The 22,852-nt window shown below is 41.5% G+C and overlaps 1 protein-coding gene across 5 annotated transcripts in view; it reads left to right on the top strand.

The window, feature by feature from the left end:
• The window catches only part of CYRIB (CYFIP related Rac1 interactor B), a 98,067-nt gene that overhangs the window by 11,091 nt on the left and 64,124 nt on the right, over positions 1 to 22,852 (top strand). For 2 of the 5 annotated variants that reach the window (XM_039382192.1, XM_027727405.2), the window contains exon 1: positions 9,812 to 9,877. The exons of the other annotated variants lie outside the window; for them this stretch is intronic. The gene's annotated coding sequence lies outside the window, so the exon portion shown is untranslated. Of the gene's footprint in view, positions 1 to 9,811; positions 9,878 to 22,852 lie in introns of those variants that run through there. 5 annotated transcript variants of the gene reach the window in all.

Here is a 22,852-nt window from a genome sequence, read left to right as displayed (position 1 = left end):
TTCTTTACTCCACCATGCTTATTCCAGTTTCTGTTTCTATGTATTGCTGTTGAGACTGCAAGTTTGGGTAGGAGCGGCTCCAAGATGTAAGCAAGTGTCTGTTAGGAATCTCACTCCCTGTTTCAGGAGGCCCCAGAAGTTCATTAGATGTTTAATAGCTTCCAGTCACTGCTGTGCTGGATGGACTTGAACTGGTGACCAAGGGGGAAAGGTTCTCTCACACATTTACTAACCCTGAGGCATCTGTTCCCCAGACATGAATTTGTCTAATTCCCCTAAACCACTGATGATCTGCCCTGAAATGATACTCCCATTCCCTTAGGAAATCCCTTGGGTTGATATCAAGTAGATAGTTATTTTTGGATTCTTTCCCAGAGAGAGTGCACTGTATTGCTCTGAACCCCACACACCAAATAAATATATCGTCCTACTGTAGCAAAAGTCCAAAAAGTTTTATTGAAGGGGAAACAGATTATTAATAATTAAGAGTAGTTCACTGTATTGGTTTTGAGCCAAGTAAAGCTAGTAGAGCTTTTGTTTTATAACAGAGATAGAAGTGTAGAATATGAGGCTGAATTCATTGCAACATTTAATGCAATGTAAAATCAATTAATGAATTGCAAGGGTTAACTCTGCATTAAAGTGAAACAGGCGGCTCACAAGAAATGTATTAAGCATTTTTAAAGATCACTAAAAGCAAACAAAAACAAACAAAAAACTCCCTTACTGACTAGTAAATGCCTGTATTCTTTTTCCTGAGAGAGAAAATCATATGACCATATTTTTACTTCTTTTATCCTAAAGCTCTGGATGCACATGTGTATGTGTGTGCTTTTCCCTTAGCACCTTTCAGAATTAAATAAATCCTTTATGAGAAGTTGATAAGTGATTAATTCTAACAAAATTCTCCCAGGGCTGCCTGTGATACCTTGTGGCAGGGATGGACTATAGTGAAGAGAGACCAGGCTTCAACAAATATTTTCGTAAGAAAGGCCATAAACAAGGAGAGTTCCAAACTGCTACATATTTGGATCACCCCATGTTGTTTATTGCCTACTTAATTACAGTTTCTTAATTTAAAAGTATATTTTCTATTTCTCTGCAATAACAGAAGAATATAGCATTGAAAAGAGAAAACAGAGTCACTGGGCGAATAGCTGTACTTGTGCAGGATGAGGAAGGTTTTAAAATGTTCTTCATTGAACGAATTTAAGGCTTATTGCAGAATAAACCTGCAGCCATTCCTTCTCACTGACAGGCATTATGTTGTAATGTCGCCCCATTGCAACCTTTCCCAAAGCTTCCATTTCTTCTGAAACCTTTGTCCAAGCCTCAGCATGACATGAGGTTTTTTTCTGCACCATGGTCTTCTACTGTCAGCCTTATTTCTTGGTATGCCTTCAGTCTTCCACTGGGGACACATGCCCCCTTTGCCATCTGGCCACATTCAAGTCCTGAGTGCAGCCCCCTCTGCACTAAACCCAAGCTTGTCACACTCAGCTGCAAAACCTTTCAGAAGCTCAGGGGCAGAGTCTGTCATCCGAGCAGCAGCGTATTGTGCCTTAGGACAGGAGTGACCCCATTAAAACCATTTAGAAGCAAGCACACTTACGAATGTCTCGGTGCACTTACTCTGCTCCCTGCTCTCACATGGATCCCCAGGCCCTCTCACATCTCTGTTTAAGCTGGTCTTCTTCGAGCAAACCACAGAAATGTTATATTCTCTACATCTGCCCTTACCAGCCTTTTAAAGTAAAATTCAATGGATAAACAACTAAGATTAAAATAAGAATGGGAACATAATGGAAGCATGAAGAAGCAGGTACCACTTGCCTTTTCTTGGAAGAGAAGAAAAAATAATTGAAACATAAAAAGTCCTGTGAACAGTGTAACTAATGAATGGTAATTTTCTCCTGATATGGGTTTTGTGTGCCCTACATTTCCCACTGGAGCTTTCTCAGTGCAAAATTTCCAGGTTCCTCTGTTTCCACCTCTCCTTTTCCCTGCAATGTTCCCAGTGCCTTTGCTAGCAGCTTCTCCAGTCTCTCTCTTATATCTTGCCAGCTGGGCAGGAGATGACATGTGCAGGTTGACTTGGCAGTATACACATGCTGCTGAGTGTCCAGCATCATAAACCAGATTTCCAGAGCAGTGCAGGCTGTATGTCCTGGGACAAGGAGAATGGCTACAGCCTAATACCTCACAAGAGAAGACTATTTTGCTTCTTTCCACTTTTTAGCTTGTTCACTGCCTGAGATGGGACTCATTTAGATTCAGGAGAATATGACCCTGTATTTAAAAAATCCTGCTGGTTTGTGATGCAATCCTGCAGAGGTAGTGTGGTCATGGAGAAAAGCTTCTTGTTCTAGTCTGATCATTAACTTAATAGGCACCTAAGCTCTGACTCCAGGAACCCAGATGTCTCAGATGGGACTGTATCTAGATTGCTATAAACAGGCACAGAGTGTTTCCCAGCTCATGCGTGGGGTTTATCAGCTGGACATAAAACATGTTATCTTTTAATGAATTGGGAAAAGTCAGAATAAGTTTAAGCAATTGCAATGTGCAATATCAGCTTTACTCTCTTTTCTTGCTAACTGAATATTAAACAGCTGTACTTGGTGCTCGATTTAGCCCTCAGCGCCATATTCATGCTCAGGAAAAAGGAAGAGAAAGACGTCTGGTGTGCAGTGTTACAGTTGCTCAGCAAAGGAAGTGTTTAAGCGCAGTCTAAACGCTTTGTTTCATGGCAGCTTTCATCTGCACCCAGTCTGTCCCTCACAGATTACAGTACGGGGGAAAGTCCTGGCTTTCCACTTCCTCTGCTAGCAAACTCTTCCTTGCACTTGGGCAGTGAGCAGTAAGTATTTCTATCAAGGCTTCTTAAAACAATTGCTCTCAAAGACTTCACTTTGTAACCCAAATACACCTACCATGCGGGTGATGGATGACTGGGAATTTCTCATCCCACAGAAAGAGTAACCACTTCATATGAGGTCACAGGAAAGCCTACAAGAAAATGTGTGTACTGATGGGAAAAAGGTTTCTTCAAAGTTTTTTACATTCAGACATTGGGTACACTAATATGATTTTAATGTCTGCTGCTCTTTGGAGCATATTGATGGAATTGCATGAAGTAGCAGTATAATGGGATACAGCAGATGACTGCATCATAACAGTGTTATTTTAATGAGGTAGATGTAGTTGGTGAGCTAATAACAAAATCATATTTTTTTTCTCTCATTATTCAGTAGCCTTGTCCTCAATATCACTTAGATCACACACAAAGATAAATTTGGTTTATAGTAGTTCAAGTGAATTGTTGCAAAACCAGTTCAGGTTTTGATCAACTACGTTGAATTTTACTTTTCAGATGGGACTAAACAGCCAGGTCCTTTCAGAGCAAATTAGTGGTGGAAGGGAAGAACAGTGGCAACAGTGACACCGCAGTCCTGTGGGGTGCTGAGCACCCTGAGCTTGTGGTCATGTTACTGGAGGTCAAGGAACACATCCTATTGGATGCAGCCTGAGATGCTTGTTCTTGCTTATGTCTTGCCCAGCAGTACCTAAGACTGTTATTTTGTGAAGTCCCTGTTCACTGAATTTTGAAATCGTCCCCTGAGATTGATGGTCTCCAGAGCCCTTCCCTGAGGTGCTTTAGTTAGGTTACCTACTTCCCCAACAGAAGATTGCAACTTCCACTGTGATATGAAGAGGAAACTAAGTACAGCTCCAGCAAAAGGAACAGCTGAGGCAAAGTGAAATGGTCTCTTCACAATGTCCCTTGGTAACACCTAGAGACAGCCCAAAAATCACTTACGAGCCAAAAGTTATTCTGAGGGCTTCTAATAAGAAATTAATTAAGCACTTTGGAGGGGTGAGGGAGGGGAAACCCCAAAAAACCAAACAGCAACCAATAAACAAAACCCCTACAATGATTACATCACTACAAAGGATGTGATCAAAGTAAAATACCAGTCTTATGCTCCTGAGGTAGACAGAAATCTTACTGAATCAATGAATATTTGTTTCCATCAGGGCAGCACAATTGTGTTTGGTCAAAAACCCCAAACCAAATCAAAACAAAAAACTGGGTTCTCTTCCAGAGAGTAATGAGACAGTCTAGCCCTCTTAGATATTGCCTTCCCTGTTCTCTAAAACATTGATTCTGTCCATTAACTGGAATACTATAATGCTGCTGATTGATCTGAAACATTTTGTGGGGAAGAGAAAAAAAGAAAATTTGTTTATGAGAAAGTTCCAGTTCAGATATATGGTTTATTTCCTCCTGTGGTCCTGGTGGTTTACTTTGTTAAATAAACTGGCTTGACTGGGGCTAATGGGAGGTCAAGTGAAACTCTGCCACTCTACATCACCCCTGATTCACAGCCTCCTGTGACTTGGTGAAGCCTTTACTGAAAGGCACTGACTGCTACCCAGGGTGAATAAATCCAGTGACATTTAGGAGCTTTGCTGGAGAAAGGTGCCTTTCATATGAGCAAAGGTGATTGTAGCTTTTCCACTTCTGCAGAAGAATGGGTGCATCTTGGATTTTTCCTCTACTTGAGTGCCATAAATTTGGAAGCACAGCCTGTGGCCATGCTCCTAAACTTGGTAGGGCTGGGTTATCTCAATTACTTAGCAGGCCTCTTCTCTTGCCTGTTTGCTACTGGTGTAGGTTCACCACTGCAACTACTCAAAGTACTTGGCAGTGCAATGGTGTCCATGCAGTGAACACTGAAGAAATTCTGTATTTCACAAATTGTTATAAGCAGCTTAAAGATCTTGGTGTCTAATACTGTGTTCTGCTCTGTTCTGTAACAGTCTACTACTCTAATTCATCTATTTTCCAGTAGAGATAAAACATGATTAAAATAGCTGCAGTTCCTCTTTCCATCTTCCCCTGTGCTTACTGGTCTGCAGTCTTCTTACAGTGCAGGCTTAACACCTGACATTTTCTCTTTATTCCTCTTTTTGCTTCCCTGTTTCATACAGGTAAACTGTACTTTTGAGGAAAGGCAGCAAAATGTGAAAACAAAAGAGCTTTATATTGTACAATCCCCATTATTCTTGATCTCAGTCCCACACTGAACTCTCTCGTGTCATTTGACTTAAAGAAGTGTTCATTGATTGAGTGTGTGCTGTATATGTTAGCTGAGGCTCCCTGTACGAAGAGGCTGTGCTAATCATTTGTAGGGAGCCACTACATCACCAGATGAGTGATCTTGGAAATAATTTCAGACTTTGTAATGGCAGAAGAAGAGATATGACTGATGTAATTAGTCATGTGAAGTGACTGGGGCACAGTAAGAGGAGATGACAGGCTTTTCACCAGGTCTGTCAGGGTAAAAAGACTGAATTCCTCTGTTTCCCCACTTGCTACCTAAAAATCAAAATGACCTTTTTTTGAGGGGGGAAAGGCATTCTGAGATTGCGCTTGTCTGTCTCCATGAAAGTATAAAACATTGTAATTGTTTGGTATTACAGTATCTGGAAGCACTTTAGGGATCCTTGTGAGCATCCAGTGATTTGACCTTGGCTTTTTGTTTTGTCTGCGCTTTTCAAAATTTATGTAGATTGTTCCTGTTTTGTTGCAACTGTTTATATTCCTGAAAAGTGACATTTATATCAGAGGATTTGTACTATCCAAAATGAAAGCCCTAAAGGACTCTGTAGTGTGAATGTGACTGCTTCTGCCTTCACTCTCTACTAGCAGGGCTCTTGAGAAGGTGGGAAAATCTGGACGGGGGGGGGGGGCAAAACCTGATGTTAGCTTTATCCAAACTGAAAGGTGCTTTGAATCACCACGGTGTAACAAGGGAGCTCTGCAAAGCTGCCTTTCTTCCATTCTTGATGTTTTCTGTAAGAAATTTCATCTCTTCATTTTTTTAAAAAAGAATAATCTTTGGGAATGGGATGCTTACTTTCTATTTCTATATTCATCCATGTAATGGAAAAGTTGTTGGTGTTCAACCCCCCAAGACAAACAAGGCTGCTGTCAGTGGCCAGAGCACTCTATTGTCCCTGCTGAGTGCACAGGACAGAGGGTGGCTGTGACTTCCTTTTCCCTTTGGACTCTCTCCCCTGGGCTACCATTAGGCTGAAAAGCAGCCCAAGTATCCAAACACTGCAGGGCACCTAAGGGCAGGTTCGCTCCTTTGGTTTTATTTACGTATCTGGCCATCCATACATAAAATAAAGTCATCTTTTGTCACTGGCATGTACACACATATAAACAATACATATACATCCAATTGTATATTTGGAGCTTATTAATCTTTTCTCGATGAAAACGCTCTGACCTCTTTTCTTTCCGGTCAGCCATACCTGCCTGGCACCAACATTCCTACTAACAACACAATCCTCAGGTATTTAGCAGCATAGGAGCAGTTATGTTTTGTTACCAGTCTTTTATTTTATGATACTAGTTGGCAAATATAATCTTTAATTTTGTTGTGGATTTTTTTTTAAATATTTATTGCAGTAATAGCCTGGTAAAATAATTTTGTATTCAGAAGAAGCAATTAAGAAATTAAAAGTGAGGGCAGAACTAATAGAAAATTGCTGGGTTGTTTAGTCATGCAGCATTTTCCACAGTGTTCAATAATTTTTTATGCTTCAATTATTATGTGGGATGTGGATGTCTTAGTGTGCAGCTGCTGTTAAAGCATCAGTGATGCTCAGGGTGTGGGTATTCTTGCACTTTTGCAAGATGTCAGATCCAAATCACGGAATCACGGAATCACAGAACCATTTAGGTTGGAAAAGACCTCTGAGATCATTGAGTCCAACCTATGACCCAACACCACCATGTCAGCTAGACCATGGCACTAACTGCCACATCCAGTCTTTTCTTAAAAACCTCCAGGGACAGTGACTCCACCACCTCCCTGGGCAGCCCATTCCAATGCCCAATCACCCTTTCTGGGAAGAACTTCTTCCTAACGTCCAACCTAAACCTCTCCTGGTGCAGCTTAAGACTGTGTCCTCTTATCCTACTGTTAGTTGCCTGGGAGAAAAAAAAAATAAATCAAAGGTAAAATCAAAGGTATCATACAACTTTAGAGAGCCCCAAGGAGTAAATATAATTATAAACCTGCTCATGGTTTCAGTAGGAAATTTTCCTTATCTAACCCCACCCTACCAAGCCCCGAGTGGTTTATAATGTTACAAGGAACAAAAATCATCCATCTCTGAGGCTGGTTATGTGGTTTCTTTAGCTCTGTGCAGCAGGACAAAGTTCTGTAATGTGACAGATAAGACCCTGGCTTTCTATTAAGCCCCCATGGTAACAAGTCCAACATTAATTCAGAGCTCGATTCTGCTTCCCTTCAATTCAATTCAGTGGGACCTGAATTGCTTGCTGCCTGGCACGTGGACTTTCAAAGGTCAGTGGGATTCAGAGAAGATGAGGATGTGGTAGTGACCTCCCATAATCTCAGGAAGGAGGGGGCATTGCTCTACACCTCAAAATTTGTATCCACTCGTTGCAAAAAATTCTTTCTGTAGCAGAAGTGAAAAGTCACGTCAAGTACTAAGTTCACACAAATCACACACAAGCAGAACTGGGACTTCTGTCACTCTGCTCAAGGTGCTTCTGTGAAAATCCTCTTTCATTTCTTCTTGGACATCTCTTCTGTTTACTCCAGTCTGTACAGACTTTTCGGAGACTCCAGGGCTTGCCTGAATACTCCCTTTTCCCTGCTTAGGTGAAGGCAGCAGGCAGGTATGTGGTGCACCAGCCTTGGACTTTCTTGCCTGACTGTTCCCCGAGGCTGAAAACTCAAGTGTGGTGATTTCCTTTGAGTTCACCAAGCAGGTTTTGCAGCTGAACTACACTCACAAATGGCTTCCTTTATATCCCAGGATACTCTTTTAGCTAGAATACTTTAAAGTTATTAGTACAGTAAATCTATATATCTTGAATCCTGACAAGTTACAAGAGGAACTAAGTTTATCAGTTTAAGTCAACCTATATGTAAGTATGAAGATAAAAAGAGAAATACATTGACATATAATACAATCTCAGAGACACTTTCAATTTTTTTTCTTTCTCAAAGTGGGTTTGGGGGTACCTGGTATTCATTAATATTTGGTAGTTAACAAACTGCTATCAGGCTTCTGAAAAAAAGTAGCAGAAGTGGTAAAACTTTGAGGTGGTTGGATTGCCTCTTTCAGACTGAATAATCACATCTGATTATTGCTCTACTGATAATACTTTACTCTTTGAGGCTGCAAGTTTTATCTTGGCAGTATCTGTATGCTACTGCCTGGCTGTCCCACTCGGTCTCTGAACTGCTCCCAGTGCAGCCTGACACAGTGTGAGCTTCCCTTGGCATCAGAACAACTCACCAGGAAGGTCAGGTGAGACTTCACGGCAAAATTTTGAAAAGCATTGTCTCGATTCCAGGTTACTTTAAGAAAAAACAAACAAACAATAAGAATTTTTTCTTTCTCAGTATGTCTATGTGTAGTTTTACTAAAACAGCAAGTCCCACAACAAGGTATTTGTGCCATCCCTCTGCTTTGGCAATTTACCCATGGCAGAAGTAGAAGCAGTTCAGGGTCTGCATTGTCCCAGTGTAAAGACAACAAAATCCGGGTTGTGATATGGGCAAAGAAAAGGTGAAACCTTCATAAATGGGATGCATACACAGAGAGGAAAACATTTAAGTCCATGAAATGTCCTTAATATGTTTTTGTGTTTAGAGTAATTTAGAATCATGTATGTTGAAAAAGACCTTTCAGATCACTGAGCCCATCTGTAAACTCACTACCAAATCCACCACTAAACCATGACCCTCAGTGCCACATCTACTCATCTGTTAAACACCTCCAGGCGTGGTGACTCCACCACTTCCCTGGGCAGCTTGTTCCAGTGCTTGGCAACCCCTTCTGTGAAGAATTTTCCCCTAAATCCAACCTAAACCTCCCCTGGTGCAACTTGAGGCCATTTCCTCTCATCCTGACACTTGTCCTTTCAGGGAGTTGTAGAGAGCTATAAGGTCTCCCCTGAGCCTCCTCTTCTCCAGACAGAACACCCCCATAACCCCATGTGGTTTTTAACCCATTTTTGCGTATTTTAGCGTTTTCGGGGAGATGGGGATGGAGAGCAGTGCAGGACGAGCCGTGAGGGCGGTGGGACAGGGCTGTGGCAGCGCTTACTGAAAGGCGGAACTTTCTTTTGTTTTTTTTTTTTTTCTTTTTTTTTTCTTTTTACTTTGATCTCACAACACGATCCACCTGGGCAGACATTCATGCACAGCTTCCAGCCCCGCTTTTCGCAGAGGAGGAGCACCTCACCTCCCTTCCCAACCTGGCTTTGCCAACTACAAACATTTAAAGCCCCTTAAAAAAACGAACAAACAAAAAAACCAGCAAACCCTCACAACCGGCTCAAGCAACGATCGCTCATGTTTAATTGAGTGGCGTTAATCACGGGGGCTGCGGGAAGATGGCGGCCCCTTTAAGGGGGCTGCCCCGCTCTCCGCCTCGCCCGCCGAGACTTTGGCTCCCCCGGCCCTGCCCGAGACACTGGGAGTCGAAGCAGGCGCACGCGCAGTGCGCCGGCCGGCCCGGCGCGCCTGCGCACTCACCTGCTGCTGGCCGCCCCCCCGGTACATCCGGGTCAGCGCACGCCCGCCCGCACGGCCGGTGCCCGCGGTGCTGCGCGGCCGCTCCCCCCCCTCCCCCCGCTCCCCCCTCCCCGCGCGCGCTGCCGCCGCCCGCCCGCGCGCTCCCGGCGCGCCGCCGCCCGCGCGCGCGCCCGCCCCGTCCCGTCCCGACGCTACTCCGGCCGAGCGGGGGAGGCGGCGGATCCCGCTCCGTATCCCGATCCCGCTCCCAGTGTCCCGCTCCGGATCCCGCTCCCGGCTCGGTGAGTGCCCAAGGCGGGCGGGGCGCTCGCTGCCGCCTCTGCCGCCGCCGCATCCCCCGCGCGTTCCCGCATCCCGCGACCCCCGCCCCGTCCCCGCGGGCCCCCCCCCCATTCCCCGCCCGGCTCCGGCTGTTGCTCTCCCCGCTCCCCCACGGCCCCTCCGCAACTTCTCCCGTTCCGCGGCCCCTCCTCGCCCCGCGGCCGCTGCTCCCTGCCCGGGGGAACCACGCGGGTCGCCGGGGCCGGACCGCCTTCCCCGGGGCTTCCCCGGCGGCTCCTTGCCCCCGGTCCTGGGCACAGGATCCAGGTTGCTCCCGGTGCGGCTCCCCCCGGGATGCAGGTGGTGCCGTGGGATGCGGGGATGCGGTGACGGTGTTAACGGATAACGGGAGCGGCGGGAGGGGGAAGCCTCTGGAGGGGGCGGCTGCAGCCTCTCGGAGTGTGGCTGAAACATGCGGCGGGTTAAGCAGAATATACAGGAATCGTTGCGAATTTGCCGTGGTTAGGGTGTATCCTGCAGTGCTGTGATGCTGGGACTGTAATTCCAGGTGGGGTTAAGGTGAATTTGGAGTCTGTAGCAGAAGGGTGGTGTTTCTGATCCGCTCATTAAATAAGCGATAAAATCATATTTTAATTCCATTATAATTTTTCCCCCATGCAATTCAAGAATAAGGATGCATGCAACTTAATTTTCTTGTGTTACTTTTTAGTCTGATGTCGTGTCTTGCGTGGCAATAAAATACGAGCAGTTTCTTCACAGAAACATTTCAGATACCAAAGAAATCAAGAGACTGTGTGTTATGAAGCTTTTTTAAGTGTTCTTTTTCTCCTTTAGCTGTTCCATAGCATCAGCATCCTGGATCCAAATGTCAGCAAGTGTGACAGCTGTCATACTGCTGTGATAGTGGAGTCTCAGGAACATTTAAAATCTGTCATTCTGAGTTTCTGATAACATAGTATGGAGATATAAGTGTTGATTAGCGTGCATGTTAATCCTCAAACCAGTAAAACATTTTCTAGATTGGTCTAATAATCTGTGTTCTTCCTTATTACTGTTTTTGATGCAAATAAAATTGCAAAGTCTGTTTTGCTCAAATTCTCTCCCCCCTCACTGACACAGAGTTTTCTTTCTTTGTGCTCTGACTACTTGGACCTTAAATGCAGCTTTAAGTTAATGAGCATTTTCTATAGTAGGTTGTGGCAGATATGGGTGTTGGACAGGAGACATACAGTAATTAGCCTGAGGTTGCTGTTGTCAAGGTTGGAACATGGATCCAAACTTAAAAGGTTCCACCTGACAAATATCTTTGTTCAGCAAGGTACATTGTTTTGCAGAATGTATCTTCACTTCTGTGTGGCAAGTTTTAGCAGCAAAACCCTAAACCCTATGAATAAGATATTGCTGTTCCATGAAGTTGGAGTGTTTCTTGCCTGGCAATACAGAGAGTGTTCCATTGTTGAAACAGAAGCTTTCAGTAGGAGAGCAGATATCTTTTTATCCCAGTCAGACTGTCAGATTTCTTACTGCATATATTGGCTGTCAGAGAGCAGGGGCTGTAGAAAGAAGTGATCCCAGAATCTGTTTTAAAATACCCCTGTCAAGATTTACCACGGTTGTATGAAAGTGAGGAATGAATTTGATCCCATCTGTTATACAACTTCCATTTGTCATCAGGTGCTCTAGATTTTCTTCCTTGTTTGCAGTTTAGCTGGGGCCACCTGAGGGGACAGATTATTGAAGAGATTGTCTTCTGAAAGTTTCTGCCTCTTCCCTGTGAGAATCTCGCTGGCTGTGGAAACCTGGTGTCAGCCAGTTCTGTTCTTGCATACAAAACTGTCCTGTCCCCTTATCTGAGCTTTGCGGGAGTCTTAATGTCTGGGTAAAGAGAAAAAAAGAAACAGTTTTTTGTTGTGTCTCTCAGTAGCTATATATCTTCGCGAAGTAATTGATTTTGAAATTAATTGAACACAGTGGTTTAAGGGGAGGACCTTAAGGTGTCTGTCAGCAGACTTCTAATGGTGCTTACTAAACACTTGGAATTAGTACTGTAAAGAGACAGAAGGGTGGGGAATATTTGTATTGCAAACTACTGAATTATTGAGTAATACAGTAACAGAAATTGGCTCTGTCATTTGGGAAAGCATAAGTAGGGGCCGCTTTGGATTTCTGTAGCTGCTTTGGCATGGTAAACATAAATGAGGGGTTTTTTCCCCTTACTGTATATCTTGGAGAATACAGACACACAAATAGCCTGAAGTCCCCTTTTTTTCTGTGCCTGGCTGCCAGTTGGGGGCATAGATGGAACCAACACATATCCTATAGTGGAGAAGGGCAAAATTAAAGCTTTCCTGCAAGGAGTTGGATTTGTTTCTTAAGCATGTTTATGTGTGGCTGTTTTAGGGTTTTGGGGTTTTCTTTAGGAAATAATGGCACTAATATAAGTCAAGGTTATCACCTTTGCCTTTGTTCTTCCTAAAGGCTTATTCTCTTTAATTATACCAAGAGTTTTTGTCATTGATGTAGATGGGCATAAGTTGAGAAGAATGCCTCCTGTTCATTAAGGTAATGTTAAGTACCCTGAAGTATATTATAAATCCATTTTTTGAGACATACTCATCTTAAAAATGTTTGAAAATATATCTTCAAAGCTGAAATATTTTGAGTGTTGTCAAATTGCATCTTGTGGATTATCAGCTGTCAAGCAAATGTACTACAGGCAAGGCATGCAGCTTGTATGTGAATATATGTGCTGAATCCACACAAGGCTTGAATGTCAGTGCCAACTCCTGTGCTTAGTACCAGGATGCAGAGAGTCATCCTGGTAGTCATTTTGGTCCAACTGAATCCCTCCAGTCTATCAACATGGCTTCAAGAGGGGATGAGAGTGTGGGGACTGATGATATGAAGGAAACTGTGCTTGGATTGGAAAGAGTTAAGGGCTAGGACTGTGAAGCGTTGGCACTGCATTCTAGCTGTGGCACCTGAAATGCATACATCAGTTAGGCAGGGTAAGAATTGTTTCATACAGTTTTCCAGCTGCAAATGATGGCCACTTGTATGTTCCATTTGACGTCTTTTCTAATCCCGTTTGTTTCTGTATATCAAGAGCAATTTTAAATAAATTGGTGGTCCTTTTGCATACCTTGTAAGTTGTCCTTTATTATTAATCTATGGCCGTATAAATTTAGGAGTATTAGCATTTATTTTCTTCCTTGTGATTGTGGAAAATATAACACCTCTAACCAAATGTAGAGAAGTCTGCATTTCTCTGCAAGTTTATGAAGAAAGAGGCTTATTTGTTCACTTTTAATTTCAGGATCTCTTATAAAATCACCTCAGTTTCCCCCCATCTGTGATTCAGGAATGTTCTCTCGAGTGCCACAAGTTGGCTGCTGCAGCTGGCAGAGTGTTTCCAACTCTCTAAAATTTGCTGAGAGCAATAGGCTCTTACATAGGTGCTGTTTTACATTTGCAGTTCCAGCGCTTACTGGAGATACGTGTGTTGCAATTATGTAAACAGCAGAGCTTGACAGAAACTAACAACAAACAATGAACAGTTTTAGAATTGACTAGGTAGGTAACACTGAAAGTATTTTTAGTTACAGCACTTTCTCCTGTGTTCCTCATCCCTTGTGGTTATAATTTCATTCTACTTTTTAGAAATGGCATTTTGTCCTCTCTGTCACGTGAAGGTCTGATGCACAGAGAATACCTTCACTGTGAAAACAGTGAAACTAGTTACAGGCAAAGCACATTGAAAGGTGCATTCTTTTGCCTTTGACTCATGATCATTTGAATTTCAGGGTACTTGTAAGACAGTCATAGTTGTGAGGTAAGGGCTGACAGTGTCCCGCTCAGTGTGTGTATGTGGCTTGTGAACTCAAATCTGCTGTTACAGCCTTTGTCATCTGGTTGTGCTGCCCTCTTCTTTTACTGTTGCTACTGAGTCGGGTGGTACTGATGAAATATTGAGTAATTTATTTCTGGCTAACTCTGAAAATGGCCATTAAATTGATTTGTAAAGAACTTTTGGTACTAGACTTATTATTTTTGAGTGTTCTTTAGTGTTACTTTTTCAGAACCTAGAAAAAGAATTTTTGTGTTTCTAGTACCTAGACAAGTATTGACTAATTTGTGTGTCTTGGGAAAGACTGTTTGCCTTATTTGCACTAACCTAAAGTTCTAGTATGGCATTTGGAGAATGGTATATGACTGATCAAATCCACCATTTTCCCTACTACATGAAATCGTAGTGGAACTGTAGGAAAAACTGGGGACTAAATACCTCTGAAACATATAGATTGTACTTATGTACAATTTTTAAGCGTATAAAACTAATTTCCTCTAATAATGCTTGTATGGGAGGATATATTTTTATTCTTTTACTCCTGCTTAGGGTGCTGTATGGTTTGTGGTCTTGATTACTCAAGTGTTCGACCTATTCTCTGGCTTGTATCTATAGTACTTGGGATTCCCAGGTGGTCCCTGTACAAACAGTGTGATTGGTCTGGGACAGCTTAGCTTGTGAGATTTCAGTTAGCATTCAGTTTGGTGTGGCTGGAGTTACAAAAATAGCGTGCCTTGCAAAACAGGCCTTCTGTCTGCCACCCACACCAAAACCTAAAGCTTGATCCTGTAGGCAGTTAATACGTTTGTCTGGGAGGCTGATTCCATCAGCAGATGCTTTACCTGAAATGGGTGTCCACCAGGCAAAAAAGAAATCTTGTATCGGGAATCACTTTATATGTAAGAAAGTGCAGCAGAACACTGTCCTAGATACATTTTTAAAAGCTCTTTTTACTTCAGACTACAGGGCTTAACTGTTCCCCGGTAGCAGGAGGCTGTTCTGTGAGCAAATTCTGTTTAACTGGCGTAGTTCAAAAGACTCTTAAATTCAGCCATGAGGCAATTCTGGTTCTCCTTCAGTACTAGATGATTAAATTAAATGGAGTGTTAATGTGAGTAACTTTTTCTGGTGTACTACACAAGGTAATAGATGAGTTCCTGGGAGCCCTAGTTGTAAATTAGCTGACTGGAAAGCCCCGTTTCTGTGACTAGTGGCTGTAGCAGTTCTATAACTTCAAAAGTTACATCTAATTGTGTATTCTTCCAGTCAGGTGTGGCACTGGATGATGGCTGGTTCTCCTTTCTGTTATAGCAGTCTTGAGGGTAACATCCTTACGGAAACGGAATTCTTGCCTTTTTCAGTTATCAACAAAGGTGTTTGTTTCAGCCTCTGATCCACAAATCAGTTTGACCCTTCTGCTGAAGAAAAAAAGAAGGCAGTTTTCTGAATTCTAGCACTGTTGTCCTGGAAAAAAATAACAGCTGTAAGAATTAATAAGAAATATATTTATAGCTGTTTTTTTTAAAAAAACCCAACCAAACCTTCCTGTTTAGTGTCCCTGAAAGTGAAAATTCTCAGGCAAAGTGTATTCTGGGCATGAAAAGCCAGTTCATTTCTTGTTGTATTTGCACCTTTTATGTGCTGAGACATACAGTTACTTGAAACTGTTCCTTCCTAAGGTGGAAGTGAAATATGTAACCACCAGGCTTCATGAGGCTTCATCTCACAGATAAAATTGCTGACCTTTTATATAAATGAAGATCATACAGACAAGAGAGAGCATTGTGTAAGGATTGCTTATGGAAGCAGTTAATTGATTTGCTTATGTGTAGAAGCCGTATGTGGGGAGATGTGGATTTGTCAGCTGAATGGGCAGTTGAATTGTAATGATAGTTTTGAAATTTTTTGCTATGGCTACTACTTGTAGAAAATTACTTGCTGCTTCTTCTCACGTGTAACTGGCTAATGTCATGTACTCCTGAGCACTAAAAGAGTAGATGCTTTGCCTGTTCTTACACTTGCATCTCAGAGTTCAGAGCTGGATTAATTTCTTAGTGGGAAGAACAGAATAACATAATCTAGTTGATACCTCCAACCTTGAAGTTTGGAGGACTATTCTACAGAAGCTTTCAACTAGCCTAACAAAACCCAAGTTGTTTTCTTACCTTTTCTGAAGTTTCTGGGTTTATCAGTGTTCAAAGTTGTTATGGAGAAACTATCCATTATTCTGTAATTCTTGCTTCTTAATAAACATGGGGTAGAATCGTATCCCAGTAGGGAACTTACTGTATGTGGGACTGGCAGTAAAGTTGAGTAAATGGCAGTGTAGGAGACTATTGATTAAGACCTAATACTTGAACAAATAGTGTTATATAATATTGATGTTAATATTTTGTCAGGTTTTCAAAGGAATTTCAGTCAAACTACTTCAGTAGCTGCCAAAAGTGAAGCTTGGGAACAGATGTTGTAACAGGAGTCTTAAATTTGACAGCTCTTCAAATAGCTCTAGTGTGTGTCAGCTTTACAGCAGAGCGTTTTTGCAGGGCTGATACCTCTTGCTTTGCTTTTTCCCCTGTTCTTAGTCCAGGATGGGCCTCAGTATGACCCCATTACAGTCCTGTGAAAACTCATGCTCTAATAAACATGTATCCAGGCAGGCGGCATGGGAGAAGAAATGGGTCTGGATAGAGAGGACTGCTGAGGTGAGGGCTGATGGCAATTAACTAGGAGGAGGAACAGCTTACTTTGAGCTGAAAGAGGGGAAGAATATTAATTAGAATGTGGGACTGAGTTGAGCCCAAGTTGTTAAAAAAAAAAGTGGAGAGATTGGGTTGTGAGCTTGCTGGCTGTGTGGAAAGTGTGGGTCATACCCAGGGAGCGTGTGGGAATGATGCTGCCCCTCACCCAGCATCCTGGGGACATCAAGGGGAATAGGGACTTGCTGGACAAAGAAAATATGTAAAAGAGAGCTGATGGGTGGGGAAAGATGGAGGAGTAAGAGTAGAAGCTGGGATTTTGTGAAGAAGGCAGGTAGGTCTGTTGAACAAGAAACCTGCTATGGTAGAGTCTGAAAATCTGTGAGGAAGGTACTACAGTGAAATAAAACATAGAGTTTTCTCCATTGCCATTATTAACCTACATGTCTTCACTACTTTATCTTAATATGTAACTGTCAGTGGTAAAAAATGGTAGTGTGAGCAAATGGTTCTGTTTCTGGTCTTGTAACTATGAGGATGAATTGTCTGGGCTCATCTCCTAGTTAAGAGCTTGTACTGGGTTTTCCCTGTTAGGCTGCAAAACAGTGCTCAAAAGTCAAGACACTGCAGAAAGGAAGCAGCCATGAATACATAATTGTAGGCTCTTTCTTACATTAGGACCCTTACTTCATTCACCCCCATGAGGTGACTGGTGCTAGTTTAGTGAACAAGTGCTCAATAGTATGTCTTCATTGCCTTAGACTGCCATGCTCTTGCTAGGTTGCTCCAGAGATGCAGTTAATTTCCTCATGGGTAGTCTGGTACTGCCTTCTGTAAAGTTATTTATTATCAGAATGGTCTAGTGAGATGAGGAAGTAGTTTACTTCCTGTTTTACAGGAGGGGCAAAGGCACAGAGAAGTTCAGTTAGTTTTGCATGATTAGAAATGACTGTAACCTGACTCTTTATAGAATGGTTTACATGTTGCAGCCATATCCCCATCGAACTTGCTGCTTTTCTCTTGCTGTGGTTCCATTTTGATACTAAATTCTAACTTCACAGTTGTTCCTTGTGTTTGTTTGTAGTCCCTTTTGACATTTAGCTTCCATAATGGAACCGGAGAACACGGCAGCGCTCGAAGTCGTGCTGGTTATAGCAGCAGCAGCACATGGCCATTCAAAAAGGCAAAGTTGCTTCTAGTTTCTTCTTGTGTAAAAATGTTGCTTGAGACATGAGAATAGAGAAATGAGGAAGTATTAATTCTGGCATTGTGTGACTCTCAAGAACTCGCACTCTTGGTGTTAGTAGCTCCTGTAAACATTTGGTATTGATGCATTCCTTAGCAGTACTGTATTCACACAGCTTTAGGGCCAAACTGGCATGTGCTGTAAAAAGACACCTACTTTTAGCATTCAAATATTATAGAAAAGTTAAAGTGATGCTACAACTTTATTAGCAGAATATTGGGCAATGGATTCCTTTCTCCTTTATGCTGAAGGGAGGAGGAATGAGCTGGTTTTTATTTTTCAGTTGTGACTCTGTCGTCCACATTGGTCTGTTTAGCTGTTTAATTTGACAGATAGTTCTGTCCTGCTGTAGCCACTGGAGGGGAGAACCCATAAGTTCTTTGTTTTGTAGAGTCTCGTGGTTTCTGGTGTTTCCCTGTAGAAGAGAAACAACCAAGTTAAGAACTATAAAGCTGCTGTTCCTTCTGTCAGTAGAACAAAGGGTAAAACCTTTACTACCCTGTTGGATTTCTTGACTTTGTGGTTTTGTTGTTTTTTGGGTTTTTTTTGAATCAGGTGTATGACTCAGTTTTTCTTGTAAGCTTCTTTTTTAAGAGAAATACTATGAATTAGGTTTATGCTGGTTAGAAAACTGTATAGTGTTTAAAAAAAAAAAAGGAACAAGTGTTTACTCCTGACTGAAGAAAAGACCAGCAGCCTCTGCTGGTGGAGCTGTGATTTTTTTGCCTTTTCTTACCAGACCTTCTGTGTTGGCTTAGGTTCAGTTAACTGTTCAACTTTGCATCTAGGAGGACTAGAAACACTTCTGTAGATTAAATTTGGTAGAAACTTGCTTTCTCTTGAAAGCCTGGCATTCATTGGTAGCAAATCTCTCTTCAGTCTTAAGGTAGAGATTTTTATCCCCTACTAGGGAAGGGAATGATCACAGGAGTGCTTTTGATCTCAGAAGTTGGTCTGGGTTTCTTAGAAGCACAGCTGGCTTCTGATGTGATATTTGGAATGTGACAAACATTGGTGTTCAAACCTGAGGTGCTTTTATGTGGAAAGGGACACATAAACAAAGACTTTAAACAATTAGAACCTTGGGTGCTGTTTCTGGCCTTATGTAGGCTTTTTGTGTGTTTAGTTATATGATCTATCAGTTCTACCCACCTTTACCTCTGTGGGCGGATTTATTCCGTTTAAGTCTCTTCAGTTCAAGTAGGAATCGTAGTGACACTTTATAAAAGAACACCAAGTGCAGCATGCTGAAGCACAGCTACGTGTGGGTGAGTCAGGAGAGAGCTGGAGTAGCAGCACTAAAAAGAAAAGGAAGTACAGTCATGATAAAACTTTTATTTAAAAAGGAAGAAAAAACCCAAAAGCAAATCAACAGCCATCTGTCTCCAGAGAATGGGACTCAAGAAAGTTTGTATCTTAGTTACTCTCATGTGTATAGATTTTTGTAGGAGGGTGTATATATATATATGTATATGTGTATATATATATATATAAAAACCACATGTGCACCCATGTACTTGCATGTGTGTCCACACACTGTGCATGTAGTTGGCTATATCGTGTCTCAGTACAGTACCCAAACAGGGCAGTTTGTATCCGAAGCAAATTGGAGCTGATGTGGAACACACATGTATTTTTAGGAAACCAATATTTTAATTGCTGGCCAAAATACTTCAGTGATTTTTAAGCCTCTACTTTGGTGTACCAGTGATACAGGCTTTGCTTGTGCTCTTGTTCCATCTGTTGAGGGCAGGTCGTCCCTGCCAGGGGACAGGCATTCATACACTCACTCATCAGGGCATGCTGTGTGTCGCTGACAGTTGTCAGGAAATAAAAAATACCGAGTACAATATAGTTCGATTTTCACAACGTGTTGCGTATATAACACTGCCAGAATGATTCAGTGCTGCATAATTTTGTGGTTTTAATGTATATGCAATAGCTTCAGTAAAAGAACTAAAAATCAGTTACTAAGTTCAAGTAATTTGTGTTCAGCTTCCACGGTTGTGTAGCTATCACTTCCTCAGAGAACATGTCAGCTTTGGTCTTAGCATTTTAGCTTGTTAAAAAAAATATTGCAGGTCAAATGCTTCCTTTAAGATGAAAAGCACAATTTTTGTGCTTAGAATTGGTCTATTTCCTGGTTCTGAGTCAATGTTTGAAAAAAACCCAGAAAAACAAACCAACAAAAAACAACTAAATTATTTACTTTAGCCCTGGTAAAATGTTGTCCTCTGCAAAAGGATTGGGTGTTTCATTTTTATCATGTGTTGTAAATGAGCACAAATTTCATTTAACGGTTCAAAATATTTCTTAATAACATAATCATAAGAAAGATAAGCTATTTTTTGTTGGTACTTCATTGTATCTCTTTTCATAACCAGTGTTCAGTCTTAATTTGAACTAGTGTTACAACTTTGGGGAGTTCAGAGACAGGAAAAAAATTGAAGACAGTGAGTGAAAACCTTGTTAGATATGTCTGAATAGTCATCATGGTACTTTATAAATACCCTAATTCTTTAAAGTACTTGTGCTTTTGGTCAGTTTTTTACTTGATTTAGAGCTGATTTAGTTAAGGTAGTCTTTTTCCCCCTCCTTATCTTAGGCAGTCCCAGAGTATGAATTTCTGCACTTCATCTGCTGCCCTTCACTGAAGGAGGGCACCTCGTAAAAGTATTTTTTCTCTTATCAGCTGGTTATTGTGTGTAACATCATCTCTTCCTCACTGCTCTCAGCTGTGCTCTGCTTCAGAAATTGCTGAGGCTGCTGTTACAGGACTGGCTTGCAGCAGAAATGTGGAGGCTGCAATGGAAGTAACTGCAAGGTGGGGTTCATGCTCTGGTTTTACCTCTGGTCAGATAGTTTCACTCTTACTGCTCTGTCCTTTCTAATCCTCTTTTATTTGGCATTCGTGTAGAAAGCTCTTCTTGCTTGTACTTCAGGAAATATCTGACATAGATAACATTCTTTGTGTTTTCTTTTGCTCTTACCAGCCATACTTTTCTGTGCTTTGTGCTCCCCTGAATGCTCCTAAACCAAAAATTTTAGAGTAATTGCAACTAGTAGAATCTGAATAGTACAACAGGCCTGGTTGTTATCCTACTGCTCGTTTCATTCAGCATCATTAACACTTGTAATCGTCTCTGCAAAGCTGAGGCTAAAACTGCCTGAAAAGGAAATAGTTTCAATTTTGTCTCTGAATTTTCCTTTTTTTCATAGAATGGATTGGGTTGGAAGGGACCTTAAAGATCACCTAGTTCCAAGCCTCCTACCCCTCCTCCTGATGGAGCAGGTTCAGGGATTCTGAGATCATGCTCCTTGTAGTCTGTTAATTAGCTCTTGAGTGCAGGGACAGTCAGGCCAGAAGTCCAGACAGGTTTTGTTTGAATGGTGCTTTGGAATCAGGAATGGCTTGTTGAATAGGATATGGCCTTTTTTTTTTTTTTTTCCCTTTATGCTGTGGTTCTCAGGGTTTCTCAATGCTTGTAATTGGGGCAGACTGTAGTATCTGGTTTGCATTTTTGACAAATTTCCTTTTGGGTCCGAGTAAAGTTTAGAGTGTAGAAGCAAACTTCTCTTCTTTGTGAAGAGCCATGAGCCACTACTTTTTCCTGAAACAGTGCTTCCAGAAAAAAAAAATAATTCTTACTTTGGCAGTGAAACCAATCTTTAAGGTCGATAGTTCAAGTTTCTGTAGTATCATTTGAGAAGAACTAAATTTAGTATCTCCTATTTTGTTTTGTTTTTTCTTAGCTGGGATGAGTAGTGTTTATCATAGGCTGCAAATAATACCTATTGAAAGATACAACTCTCATGTGTCAGTGTCTGGTACTGCCCGAGAGTTTGTAATGGAATACATTTATACATTTCTTAGTTATATGGGAGTAATTCTGAAAATCTAGCTGGGCTTTTCTAGTTTGTCTTGAACAAGTTTGAAAAAGGTGATATTCTTTTCTTAGACATGCTGCGTTGTTGTTTTAGTAGCTAGCTAGACTTCAAAGAAATTATTTTGGAAAACATTTGTGAAAGGTACAGCCTCGTAACTATCTCACGCTTAATGAGACTTGCACCTTTTATTATTGACTTACATGTATTTTGTCTAAACCTGTGTTTGTAGCAAACTACAGCACATATGAAGATTGAAACAGTATATTGGGACCTTTGGCTTATCCAGAGCAGAAAAGGTGAAAGTATGTTATCTGATCTATTTGCCTGGTAACAGGGAATCAGTTCTGTCTGCTTATCATGTTTATAAGAAAATTACTACATTTGCATTTGTCTCCTTGCCCAGCTTCTCACTCACTGGAAGGTTTGGATAGAAATGCATATTCTATTGCTTAATACTTATAAACGTATTATTTATAATACATCAATATAAAATATATATTTAAACTACAATATGAAATACTGTGATATGTGAATAATTGTTTCAGAATCCAATAGATGGAGTGTGCAGTCAAAAGTTAAGCTGACATAAACAACTGTACCAGCTGATCTTGGATGTGATTTCATTGTCTTTGTTGAGGTGCTCCAATCCCGGTCGTCTAATTGTTTTGATCGTACAGGTGTGCAGGGTAGGTGGTTTGAAGAGGTCCCTCTGTTTCAGTGTGATGAAATGAACTGTAGTTATATATTGCATAAACAGAAGTTGGTCTAATGGTTGGACTTACTTGATTCAAGGTAACAGTTTTGCTTGCCCTGCCTGTGTACTGGGTGGGCCACACAGAACAGGCTTGTGAAACTGGTCCAGACTTCAAACAAACAGCTTGTGGGGTTGTAGGAGTTTTAAGTAGTGAACTTACCCAGCACTGTTCCAGTTGGTAGAACAGAGGAAATGAGGCAAGAACTATTTCATCTCCTGGCAGTCATGGCTTAAGATATAATAGGATAAAGCTTTATTTTATTTGAAGTGCTAGAGAGACCAAAGGAAACAAATATAGATCTTAATTTTATACTTTTGAACTTACTGTGTAGAAAGACATTGTCTTTAAAGCTAGTTGAACTTTCTGCTTTCTCCCATGTGAGGGTGGTTGGTTTTTTTTTTTTTAATACAGTAATTTCAAGGAATTTGTCTGCATTATTCACTCATTAATGTTAGCGCCTTTCATTTATCTTGGAAGTCCTTTGATGAAGTTGTCTGGCTGTGAGGAGCATCAGGTTTTGCTTCTAAGAGGAAAAAAGGTGT

This window comes from Pipra filicauda, unplaced genomic scaffold (genome assembly GCF_003945595.2).
Source record: "Pipra filicauda isolate LSUMZ 115617 unplaced genomic scaffold, ASM394559v2 scaffold25_size4600443_pilon, whole genome shotgun sequence".
Classification (NCBI taxonomy): Eukaryota; Metazoa; Chordata; class Aves; order Passeriformes; family Pipridae; genus Pipra; species Pipra filicauda.
Note: the sequence above shows the minus strand (reverse complement) of the source record. Positions and strands in the feature narration are given on the sequence as shown.